The sequence below is a fragment of the Oncorhynchus mykiss genome, chromosome 20 (assembly GCF_013265735.2).
Source record: "Oncorhynchus mykiss isolate Arlee chromosome 20, USDA_OmykA_1.1, whole genome shotgun sequence".
Taxonomy (NCBI): Eukaryota; Metazoa; Chordata; class Actinopteri; order Salmoniformes; family Salmonidae; genus Oncorhynchus; species Oncorhynchus mykiss.
The window spans coordinates 2,667,058-2,680,582 of record NC_048584.1 but is presented as its reverse complement, the minus strand read 5'-3'; the positions used below and the strand labels follow the sequence as shown (position 1 = coordinate 2,680,582).

The 13,525-nt window shown below is 45.4% G+C and overlaps 1 pseudogene; it reads left to right on the top strand.

Annotated features, from left to right (window-relative positions):
* The window catches only part of LOC110498721, a 31,353-nt pseudogene extending 30,314 nt beyond the window's left edge, over window positions 1-1,039 (top strand).
* The last annotated feature ends 12,486 nt before the right edge of the window (window positions 1,040-13,525 follow it).

Here is a 13,525-nt window from a genome sequence, read left to right as displayed (position 1 = left end):
TTTCTTCTTTAAGGTTGCTGCCCCTATCATCGCTGACCTTTTTAACCTGTCTCTCCTCTCTGAGGAGGTTCCTATTGCTTGGAAGGCAGCCGCGGTTTGTCCTTCATTTAAAGCTGGAGATCAAGCTGATCCTAACTGTCATAGGCTTATTTCTAATTTGCCCTGATTATCAAAAGTGTTGGAAAAACTTGTCAATAATCAACTGACTGGCTTTCTTGATGTCTGTAGTATTCTCTCGGGTATGCAATCTGATTTCCACTCAGGTTATGGATGTGTCACTGCAACCTTAAAGGTCCTCAATGATGTCACCATTGCCCTTGATTCTATGCAATATAGTGCTGCTATTTTTATTGACTTCGCCAAAGCTTTTGATACGGTGGACTATTCTATTATTGTGGGTTGGCTAAGGATTATTGGTGTCTCTGAGGGGTCTTTGGCCTGGTTTGCTAACTGCCTCTCTCAAAGAGTGCAGTGTATAAAGTCAAAGTCTGCTGTCTCAGCCACTGCCTGTCACCAAGGGAGGACCCCAAGGCTTAATCCTAGCTCCCACGCTCTTCTTGATTTACATCAACAACATAGCTCAGGCAGTAGGAAGCTCTCTCATCCATTTGTATGCAGATGATACAGTCTTATACTCAGCTGGCCCCTCCCCGGATGTTGTGTTAAATAATCTACAACAAAGCTTTCTTAGTGTCCAACAAGCTTTCTCAACCCTTAACCTTGTTCTGAACACCTCCAAAACAAAGGTCATGTGGTTTGGTAAGAAGAATACCTCTCCTCCGACTGGTGTTATTACTACCTCTGAGGGTTTAGAGCTTGAGGTCGTCACCTCATACAAGCACTTGGGAGTACGGCTAGACGGTGCACTGTCCTTCTCTCAGCACATGTCAAAGCTGATCTGATCTTTGTCTTTGTGATTGTCTCCACCAACCTCCAGGTGTCAACCGTGTTGCCAGTTTGTCTTGTCAAGTCAACCAGCGTGTTTTTCCCGTGCTCCTGCTTTTTCTTATCTCTCTTTTTCTCGTCCTCCCAGTTTTGACCCTTGTTTGCCTTGACTCTGAACCCGCCCGCCGGACCATATTGCATTGGGCATTGGGGCGGCAGGGTAGCCTAGTGTTTGAGCTTTGGGCTAGGAACTCAAAGGTTGCAAATTCAAATCCCCGAGCTGACAAGGTACTAAATATGTCATTCTGCCTCTGAACAAGGAAGTTAACCCACTGTTCCTAGGCTGTCACTGAAAATAAGAATTTGTTCTTAAATGACTTGGCTAGTTAAATAAAGGCAACAAAAAAAAATACTGCCTGCCTTAACCTCGAGCCTGTCTGCCACTCTGTACCTCCTGGACTCTGACCTTGTTTATGATATTTTGCCTGTACACAACCATTCTCTTGCATGCCCCTTGGATTATAATAAATATCAGAGGGACGAACCATCTGCCTCGTGTCTGCATCTGGGTCTCGCCCTGTGCCTTTATAAAAGTTCAATCTAGACTTGGTTACCTCTATCATAATCGCTCCTCTTTCACCACAGCTGCCAAACTAACTCCGATTCAGATGACCATCCTACACATGCTAGATTACGGAGACATCCTTTATAGATCGGCAGGTAAGGGTGCTCTCGAGCGGCTAGATGTTCTTTACCATTCGGCCATCAGATTTGCCACCAATGCTCCTTATAGGAGACGTCACTGCACTCTATACTCCTCTGTAAACTGGTCATCTGTGTATACCCATCGCAAGACCCACTGGTTGATGCTTATTTATAAAATCCTCTTAGGCCTCACTCCCCCCTATCTGAGATATCTACTGCAGCCCTCATCCTCCACAAACAACACCCATTCTGCCAGTCACATTCTGTTAAAGGTCCCCAAAGCACACACATCCCTGGTTCGCTCCTCTTTTCAGTTCGCTGCAGCTAGCGACTGGATCGAGCTGCAACAAACACTCAAACTGGACAGTTATCTCGATCTCTTCATTCAACGTCTCAATCATGGACACTCTTACTGACAGTTGTGGCTGCTTTGTGTGATGTATTGTTGTCTTTACCTTCTTGCCCTTTGTGCTGTTGTCTGTGCCCAATCATGTTTGTACCATGTTGTGTTGCTACCATGTTGTGTTGCTACCATGTTGTCTTGCTACCATGTTGTTATGTTGTGTTGCTACCATGCTGTGTTGTCATGTGTTGCTGCCTTCCTATGTTGTCTTAGGTCTCTTTTTATGTAGTGTTGTGTTGCCTCTCTTGATGTGATGTGAGTTCTGTCCTATATTTATATTGTATTTATTTTTAATCCCAGGCCCCTGTCCCTGCAGGAGGCATTTGGCCTTTTGGTAGGCCGTCATTGTAAATCCGAATTTGTTCTTAACTGACTAGCCTAGTTAAATAACGGTTAAATAAATAAATGTCATTAGTGAGAATTTTTTTTTAGAGTAAGGGGCCTAGGTGGCTGCCCTAGGGTATGCCCGACTCTACCTGGACTATGTTGGAGAGGCTTCCATTAAAGAACACTCTCTCTTCTGTTACAGTTAACTCTCGATCCACCTACATAGCAGAGGATGTGAATCCATAACACAAGTTTTTTTTTCAGCAGCAGACTATGATTGATTATGTCAAAAGTTGAACTGGTCTAATAAAACAGTTCCCACTATCTTCTTATTATCGATTTCTTTCAGCCAGTCATCAGTCACTTCAGTATGTTCCGTACATTAATTGAATGTCCTTCCCTATAAGCATGCTGAAAGTCTGCTGTTCATTTGTTTACTGTGAAATAGCATTGAATCTGGTCAAACACATTTTTTTCAAAAAGTTTACTAAGGGTTGGTAGCAGGCTGATTTAGTTGGCTGTTTGAACCAGTAAATGAGGATAAAAAGGGATGAGAGAAAAATCAAATCAAATTGTTTTAGTCACATGTGCCGCGTACAATAGGTGTAGGTAGACCTTACAGGGAAGTGCTTACTTACGAACCCCTAACCAACAATGCAGTTTAAAAAAACAAGGACGAGAATAAGAAATAAAAATAACAAGTAATTAAAGAGCAGCCGTAAAATAACAATAGCGAGACTATATACAGGTTGGGTACCAGTGCAGAGTCAATGTGGAGACTATATCCAGGTTGGGTACCAGTACAGAGTCAATGTGGAGACTATATACAGGTTGGGTACCAGTAGAGAGTCAATGTGGAGACTATATACAGGGGGTACCAGTACAGAGTCAATGTGGAGACTATATACAGGTTGGGTACCAGTACAGAGTCAATGTGGAGACTATATACAGGTTGGGTACCAGTACAGAGTCAATGTGGAGACTATATACAGGTTGGGTACCAGTACAGAGTCAATGTGGAGACTATATACAGGTTGGGTACCAGTACAGAGTCAATGTGGAGACTATATACAGGTTGGGTACCAGTACAGAGTCAATGTGGAGACTATAAACAGGTTGGGTACCAGTACAGAGTCAATGTGGAGACTATATACAGGTTGGGTACCAGTACAGAGTCAATGTGGAGACTATATACAGGGGGTACCAGTACAGAGTCAATGTGGAGACTATATACAGGGGGTACCAGTACAGAGTCAATGTGGAGACTGTATACAGGTTGGGTACCAGTACAGAGCCAATGTGGAGACTATATACAGGTTGGGTACCAGTACAGAGTCAATATGCGCAGGCACTAGTTAGTTGAGGTACTATGCACATGTAGGTAGAGTTGAATGGATGATAGAGAGAGAGCTACTGTTTTTTTCTCCATTAATCTCTGGTTGATGTGGAAGTCTAACCACTGACAGCTCATCCACCAGCCATTCTTAAATAGAAGAAGTTTGGAACCACCAAGAGTCTTCCTAGAGCTGACCGACCGCAATTGGGGGAGAAGGTTCTTGGTCAGGGAGGTGACCAAGAACCCGATGGTCACTGACAGAGCTCCAGAGTTCCTCTGTGGAGATGGGAGAATCTTCCAGAAGGAAAACCATCCTTGCAGGACTCCACCAATCAGGACTTTATGATAGAGTGGCCAGACGGAAACCACTCCTCCATTAAAGGCACATGATAGCCCGCTTGGAATTTACCAAAAGGCACCTAAAGGACATGAGAAACAAGATTCTCTGGTTTTATGAAACCAACATTGAACTCTTTTGCCTGAATGCCAAGCATCACATCTGGAGGAAACCTGGCACCATCCCTACAGTGAAGCATGTTGGTGGTAGCATCATGCTGTGGGGATGTTTTTCAGCTGCAGGGACTGGAAGACTAGTCGGGATCGAGGGAAAGACGAATGGAGCAAAGTACAGAGATCCTTGATGAAAACCTGCTCCAGAGCGCTCTGGACCTCAGACTGGTGTGAAGGTTCACCTTCCAACAGGACAACGACCATAAGCACACAGCAAAGACAATGCGGGAGTGGCTTTGGGAAAAGTCTGAATGTCTTTGAGTGCCCAGCCAGAGCCCGACTTGAACACAATCGAACATCTCTGGAGAGAAATGAAAATAGCTGTGCAGCGGCGCTCCCAGTTCAACCTGACAGAGTTTGAGTAGATCTGCAGAGAAAAACTTGTTTTTGCTTTGTCAATATGTGGTTTTGCGTGTAGATTGAATGAGGGAAAAAAAACAATAATCAATTTTAGAATAAGACTATAACGTAACAAAATCTGGAGAAAAGTCGGAATACTTTCCAATTAGCTAGCCTACTGATTTTGCTACACTCGTTATGTCTCTAGGGGTTCTAGGCCTAGCTAAATGGTCTGTAAACTGATTTAAAGTGTGTGTTCACATGAGAAGTCAAAGTATGCAGACTGTGTGCATGTGCCCAGGAGATAGCAAACTTACCTGGGTCCAGGGCCAGCTCATCAGGACTCCTTAGGGTTGTTCAGCCCAAGCAGATTATTATTTGTTCAGGTTAGGTTGACGAAAACAAATATATCCAAAAAGGAAAATGCAAAAAGACCAAAACTAAAGAGGTTAACTAACATAAAACAAACACTGTTAGGCCGAGAGGCTCCGAGCCAGATCTCCCTCACTGAATGCAGGTCATCCTGATCGCCCGCACCTGTGTGCTTATCAAGGTACTGGCACAGCATCAGGACCCGTTGCTGCTGCTACCTAGGGGTGGGATGTGGTAGTGCTAGTGTACTGTCCATCTACACCACCTGTCAAAAGTTTTAGAACACCTACTCATTCAAAGGTTTTTCTTCACTTTTACTATTTTCAACATTGTAGAATAATAGTGAAGACATCAAAACTATTAAATAACACACATGTAATCATGTAGTAACCAAAAAAGTATTAAACAAATCAAAATATATTTGCAAAGCTGTCATCAAGGCAAAGGGTGACTATTTGAAGAATCTCAAATATAAAAATATGTTTTGATTTGTTGAACCCTTTTTTGGTTACTACATGATTCCATATGTTTTATTGCATACTTTTGATATCTTCACTATTATTCTACAATGTATAAAATAGTAAAAATAAAGAAACTCTTGAATGAGAGTGTTCTAACTATTTTGACTGGTAGTGTAAGTGATTTTATTTGATTTTTTTCATCTTTATTTAACCAGGTAGGCCAGTTGAGAGCAAGTTCTCATTTACAACTGCGACCTGGCCAAGATAAAGCAAAGCAGTGTGACGCAAACAGTAACACAGAGTTACACATGGAATAAACAAACGTACAGTCAATAACACAACAGAAAAGTCTGTATACAGTGTATGCCAATGCCATGTGGAGGTAAGGCCAAAAATAGGCCATAGTGGCGAAGTAATTACAATTTAGCAAATTAACACTAGAGTGATAGATGTGCAGATGATGATGTGCAAGTAGAACTACTGGTGTGCAAAAGAGCAAAAACGTTTTTAAAAAACAATATGGAGATGAGGTAGGTAGATTGGGTTGGCTATTTACAGATGGGCTGTGTACAGCTGCAGCGATCGGTGAGCTGCACAGATAGCTGACGTAGAGACTGCCAGAGGTCTGGACAACAGGCCCTCCGATTTGACACACTGAACTCTGTCTGCAAAGTAGTTGGTGAAACAGGCGAGGCAGTCATTTGAGAAACCAAGGCTGTTGAGTCTGCCGATAAGATTACGGTGATTGACAGAGTCGAAAGCCTTGGCCAGGTCGATGAATACGGCTGCACAGTAATGTCTCTTATCGATGGCGGTTATGATATCCTTTAATACCTTGAGCATGGCTGAGGTGCACCCATGACCAGCTCGGAAACCGGATTGCACAGCGGAGAAGGTACGATGGAATTCGAAATGGTCTGTTTATTAACTTTGCTTTCGATAACTTTAGAAAGGCAGGGCAGGATGGATATAGGTCTGAAACAGTTTGGGTCTATAGTGTCACTCCCTTTAAAGAGGGGATGGCTGCGGCAGCTTTCCAATCTTTAGGGATCTCAGACGATACGAAAGAGAGGTTGAACAGATTGGTAATGGGGGTTGCAACAATGGCTGCAGATCATTTTAGAAAGAGAGGGTCCAGATTGTCTAGCCCAGCTGATTTGTTTGGGTCCAGGTTTTGCAGTGCTTTCTGAACATCTGCTATCTGGATTTGGGTGAAGGGAGGCTTGGGCAAGTAGCTGCGGGGGGTGCGGAGCTGTTGGCCGGGGTTGGGTTAGCCAGGAGGAAAGCATGGCCAGCCGTAGAGAAAAGCTTTTCGAAATTCTCGATTTCGTGTATTTATCGGTGGTGAGTGTTTCCTAGCCTCACTGCAGTGGGCAGCTGGGAGGAGGTGCTCTTATTCTCCATGGACTTTACAGTGTCCCAAAAGTTTTTGGAGTTAGAGCTACAGGATGCAACTTTCTGTTTGAAAAAGCTGGCCTTTGCTTTCCTGACTGACTGCATGTATTGGTTCCAGGATACCCAGGCCAGGTCGATTAGAAAGGCCTGCTTGCAGAAGTGTTTTAGGGAGCGTTTGATAGTGTTGAGGGGTGGTTGTTTGACCACGGACCCATAGCGGATGCAGGCAATGAGGCAGTGATCGCTGAGATTCTGATTGAAAACAGCAGAGGTGTATTTGGAGGGCAAGTTGGTCAGGATAATATCTATGTGGGTGCCCATGGTTACGGATTTAGGGTTATACCTGGTGGGTCCCTTGATAATTTGTGTGAGATTGAGGGCATCTAGCTTAGATTGTTGGACTGCAGGGGTGTAAAGCATATCCCAGTTTAGGTCACATAACAGAACGAACTGTGAAGATAGATGGGGGGCATCAATTCACATATGTTGTCCAGGGCACAGCTGGGAGCTGAGGGGGGTCTATAACAGGTGGCAACAGTGAGAGACTTATTTCTGGAGAGATAAAAAATAAATAATTAGAAGCTCGAACTGTTTGGGCGTAGACCTGGAAAGTATGACAGAACTTTGCAGGCTTTCTCTGCAGTAGATTGCAACTCCTCCCCCTTTGGCAGTTCTATCTTGACGGAAATAGTTGTTGTTGGGGATGTAAATCTCAGAATCTTTGGTGGCCTTCCTAAGCCAGGATTCAGACACGGCAAGGACATCAGGGTTGGTGGAGTCTGCTAAAGCAGTGAGTAAAACAAACTTAAGGAGGAGGCTTCTGATGTTGACATGCATGAAACAAAGGCTTTTACGGTTACAGAAGTCAACATATGAGAGCGCCTGGGGACACGCAGTGCCTGGGTCAACCTCCACATCACCTGAGGAACAGAGGAGGAGTAGGACAAGGGCACGGCCAAAAGGTATCAAAACTGGTCGTCTAGTGCGTTGGGGACAAAGAATAGAAGGAGCATAACACCAAACTTCCCGCCATATCATAGCATAAGGATTTTGCATATACTTTCATGTCATAAGTACTGTGTCAAACATATATCAGTCATAACTCATTATCACGTACAGTTATTTGACTAAATGTTAGTACTGGTGCTGTAAAAAAGATAGATTGAAACAGTGAAGCAAGTGGCACTGGTCCATTTCCCGTAATAATGTGTCACATAATTGACGTGTAAACGCCAGTAGAAAATGAATTGTAGTGACATCATGTTGCAGTGTCTGTCACTCTGTGTGAATTTCAGGAAAGGTCATTGTGAGGTGAAGTTAGTAGTGCTGACAGGTGGCCAAAGCCCATGTCTGGCACAGGTGAGAAAAGAGGGACGATGGGGGGAGGGGTGACATAGAGAGAACAAAAAAAGATATCAAGGGATGACGTTTGAGAGATGTGCATGTACATGTGGGAGGTTCAGGAGGGAAGTGTGAAAGAGAGGTGGTGTTGCAAGCAGAGCCAGGAGCAGCAGACTGCCCTCCGGCGAGAGATGGAGAGATAGAGTGTGGAAGGCAGAGAGAGAGAGAAAGAGAGAGTAAAATGAGAGAGAGTAATGAAAGGACTCCGACACATGATTACATTGTATTCATCCGATATGCATTTCAGAAACATACAGAGAGAAAGCGAGAGAAAAAAGGAAATATGACATGCAGAGAGAGAGAGCAACTGAGAGAGAGAGATAGAAACAGACAAAGTGAGGGGGGTCGAATTTGACAGAGATAAGACGGAGAGGTTGGGAAGTGTAGGAGGGGAAAGAAGGAGAGAGAAAACAGAGACAGAAGCATGGAGGGAGAGAGAAGACGACAGAACAGAGATGTCTCAGAAAGTCAATCTGCCAGGGAGGGGTGGAGGGCTCATGTGGACCGGCCCTCCTAATGTCACCCATCCGTCATCGCCGTGGCGCCTTACACCGGTCCGTGTCACACGGTATCACTGCCTCCACCCCCTCACCTCAGAGGTATTGTGCCGCTGCTTTCCTCTCACGTCTCCTCGTGTTTTGCTCTTGTTTGTTGTTTTTCCCTTTCTGACATTTTCCTCTCTCCCACTCTTTTTAACGAAGAGTTCTGTGAACGCCGTATGCAAATGAGATGGTTATTACCCCACTGCTCATCAAACCTTGCGGAGAAGACATTAAAAGGCTGATGAATATGCATGTGAATTTGTTAATTAACTTAATTATTCTGCTGAAAATGCATTCATCTCCAAGGACATCTTCTCCAGGATTCCAACCTGCTCCGCTCATTATTCATGCAATATTTCATACGAAGGGAGAAATAGAGAGAGGGAGAGAGAAAAGAGGGTGAGTTTAAGGGGGACAAACTAAGAGACACTATAATTTGGGAGAGTATGTGGGGGGAGGGTCTGGGAAGGGGAAGATTTGAAAAGTAGGGGATTGATAGTGATGCTAATCAATGGCAAAGTGACTTAATATTTACAATATCAACCAAATAAATATTCCCTAAAAATACAAATAATACTTAACTTTATGTCCCTCTAATCGCTTATTAAAACCCTCTTAAATTAACGTGCCAACTTTCCAACACATGAATTAATTGTTGTAGCCAATTAAGTGTGGTTGTGCAAATGAGCCCCATCACAAATTATCCTGGCTTCCCCCTCCCCTCTTTCTTATTCTCTTTTCTCTGTCTCTCTCTCTCTCTCTCTTTCTCTCCCTCTCCCTCTCCCTCTCTCTCTCTTTTGCTCTCTCTCGCTCGCTAAACCCCCCCCCCCTCCCACACAGCAAGCCTGACTTCATGCTGGGTGCCACGGCAACCGAAGCGCCATCCCAATAGTCTTGCATCACTTCCTTCCCTCGTTCCCTTCAGTCATGACCATCTGAATACCACTGTATAGGCAGCAGAGCACAAGGATGCATTGAGGTGAGTCCATCCACATACTGTAGCCTGTGTACATTCATGATTAGTAGAATACTGGAAAAAGTAGCAAGGACCTGTGCTGCTGCAAATGAATATGACCCTTACAAACTTTGAAAAGGCCGTCCACACCACGTACAAAGTGAGCTATATACCCAATGGTCTGGTGAAGCAATTTGTGCTTAATCTCATTAAACCACATGAGGAGATGTGCAGATTATTTCTCAGATATCGAGCGAATGCCCTGATTGGTTTTCACATTATTCCTGAATTTCAGTAAATTAATTAAATCATCCCATGTTTCAAAAAAATTCAATAACTGAATTTAATTTAAATTCACCTGAATTGACTGGATTGAAAACTACATTTAAACCCAACCTTTGTACATAATACATCTCCTTACGCTTACAATTGCTGTAGGCCTCTCTTATTAATTTCTCCCGCACCATTCTGTGTCCTCCAAGGGGACAGGTTTAAAAACATTTAATTACCCTTTTGGCATGGCTTCTCTTTTACCCCCGGGAGGGGGGGGGGGGGGGGGGGGGGGGGTATAAAGAGCAGAGTTTAGAAGATGAAACATGAGACTGATTAACATCCATCACCATGTTTTGCTGTAGATGGATCTGGGTTTGTAATATATGACATATCTAGATTGTTAAAGGCTGGTGTGAAAGTCCGAGGGCGGGACGGTCAGAATATAAAGTATACACACACACTGGACAGCTGAGCCTACGGCAGTGGAGGGTCTCTAGGGAGATTTTTACACCAGCCATAGTGTGATTAAGGGAGTGTGCAGTACTGTGAGTGGTGCTTCCTTGTGTGTGTGTGTGTGTGTGTGTGTGTGTGTGTGTGTGTGTGTGTGTGTGTGTGTGTGTGTGAGTGTGCGAGTGTGTGGGTGCATTCATGTGCATCTAGCCGTTTACATTGTGCACTACATACATTGTATTATGTCTTCGTTTTTGGATATCGGTTTGTGTAAACTGGAGGCTACATCCGACTATATAGATATCTGTTGATACAAATGATGTGTATTATTGTAAACATATGTGTGTATTTGGTATTCTGCCTCCTTGCTCCTGCGTGCTGGCTGACGGGAGTATTAAGGATGAAGTGATCCGCGCTAAAGCATCCTGTTTGGTGATGCCCAGAACCGGGCTAGAGAGATAGCTTATGGGTAGGATGCTGAGAAGTTTGGGGAGGGGGCCGCAGCAGATGGCACGCCACGAGGCCCGTCGGCTGGCATCAGGGAGTGGGGGGGGGGGGGGGGGGGGGGGGGGGGGGCAGATAAATGGAGAGGTACTTTTCCCCATAGTGCCAACAGGCATGAGAAGAGGGGGAAGGGTGTGTGTGCATGTGTGTGTTGGAAACCCATGAGAAGGGTGAAGCTTCATTGCCCCCCTACCCTCTGAAAATTCAAGTCAAGAAGAGTGTGCAGGCTTTTGACCGTATCAGAATAAGGATAGTATATGAGATGAAAACCATGACCCCTTATAACCATAATACAAGAATGTAGCCTTTTTCAACTACAAATGAACCATACTCAGCTATTTTAAATCACTCTCATCCCAGTTGTTATACTACCAATTGTGATGTCGTTGTCAGACTTCATGGGTAAGCCTGTAGAAATGGCCATGCCTTCCATGCCAAAAGTCTGATGCAGAGATGTTCTTCCATTAGTTCAAGACCATTTTTAACACACTAAACATTGCCTAACCAAACACTGCAAAATAAAAATGTGCCTTACATCATCAACCCACCCCTCCTCACACACACTCCGACACACTCCCATCCCTCCATACCCCCCACCCTATACACATACACGCACCCACACACACACACACCAATTAAAGTGCTCACCTGCGAACCCAACATCATCCTCACTATACTGTGTTGCACGTGACTACCAAACAGATGTTGTGGAATTTAAGATGCAAAAGTTCCAACCTCCCCTCAGTCCCCCCCTTCTATCTCTCCCCACGAGTTGGCCTGGCACGGGTGGGCCATGTGTCAATCCATTTCCCCTGGCACCGCCACTCCGACTGTGCCAATCCATTTCCCCTGGCACCACCACTCCAACTGTGTCAATCCATTTCCCCTGGCACCGCCACTCCGACTGTGCCAATCCATTTCCCCTGGCACCGCCAATCCGACTGTGCCAATCCATTTCCCCTGGCACCGCCACTCCGACTGTGCCAATCCATTTCCCCTGGCACCGCCACTCCGACTGTGCCAATCCATTTCCCCTGGCACCGCCACTCCGACTGTGCCAATCCATTTCCCCTGGCACCACCACTCTGACTGTGCCAATCCATTTCCCATGGCACCACCACTCCGACTGTGTCAATCTATTTCCCCTGGCACCGCCACTCCGACTGTGCCAATCCATTTCCCCTGACACCACCACTCCGACTGTGTCAGTCCATTTCCCCTGGCACCGCCACTCCGACTGTGCCAATCCATTTCCCCTGGCACCGCCACTCCGACTGTGCCAATCCATTTCCCCTGGCACCACCACTCCGACTGTGTCAATCCATTTCCCCTGGCACCGCCACTCTGACTGTGCCAATCCATTTCCCCTGGCACCGCCACTCCGACTGTGCCAATCCATTTCCCCTGGCACCGCCACTCCGACTGTGCCAATCCATTTCCCTTGGCACCACCACTCCGACTGTGTCAATCCATTTCCCTTGGCACCACCACTCCGACTGTGTCAATCCATTTCCCCTGACACCACCACTCCGACTGTGTCAATCCATTTCCCTTGGCACCGCCACTCCGACTGTGTCAATCCATATCCCCTGACACTACCACTCTGACTGTGCCAATCCATTTCCCCTGACACCACCACTCCGACTGTGTCAATCCATTTCCCTTGGCACCGCCACTCCGACTGTGTCAATCCATATCCCCTGACACTACCACTCTGACTGTGTCAATCCATTTCCCCTGACACCACCACTCCGACTGTGTCAATCCATTTCCCTTGGCACCGCCACTCCGACTGTGTCAATCCATATCCCCTGACACTACCACTCCGACTGTGTCAATCCATTTCCCCTGACACCACCACTCCGACTGTGTCAATCCATTTCCCCTGACACCACCACTCCGACTGTGTCAATCCATTTCCCTTGGCACCACCACTCCGACTGTGTCAATCCATTTCCCTTGGCACCACCACTCCGACTGTGTCAATCCATTTCCCCTGACACCACCACTCCGACTGTGTCAATCCATTTCCCTTGGCACCACCACTCCGACTGTGCCAACTCTGTCACTTCTGGAAGCTGCAGATTTGAAAAGCATGCAGGCATGTGTAAAACCAGGAATACCCAGACCTCGGTACTGTTTATTGTGTTGTAGGTCTACCTATTTGTGTTAGGTGTGTGTGTGTGTGTGCATGTGCGTGCGCGTGCGTGTGCGTGTGTGTGTGGTATATCACAATTTGGGTACATGGAATGCTGTCATACTGTGAAGCTGCTAATGAACAAAAAAGTTAACAAAATCATTTGCATATTATATTGTCTGTATGGAAGATACAAGTCACTGTTGATTTGACCTACGGGTTTGTGTGTCATGGTTTGTGTGTGTGTGTGTGTGTGTGTGTGTCACACATACTTTCAGGGTTGGTGTGGCAGTGCATGTCACACCGACTGTCTGTAGTGAGTTGCCAATGTACTTGGGAATGCTCGTAAAGTTCCTGTTACCATGGAGATACCCAAGAACATTTGTAATGAAATCCAAACTTAACCTCTAAAATTCTTGTGTGGGGGTTCTACCAAACTTACATATGGAATTGTTTTAAGGTGGTTAGCACACAGATCTTTTTATCTGTTTGATTTAGAATTTAGGACCACTGTATAGTTTTTAAAAAGT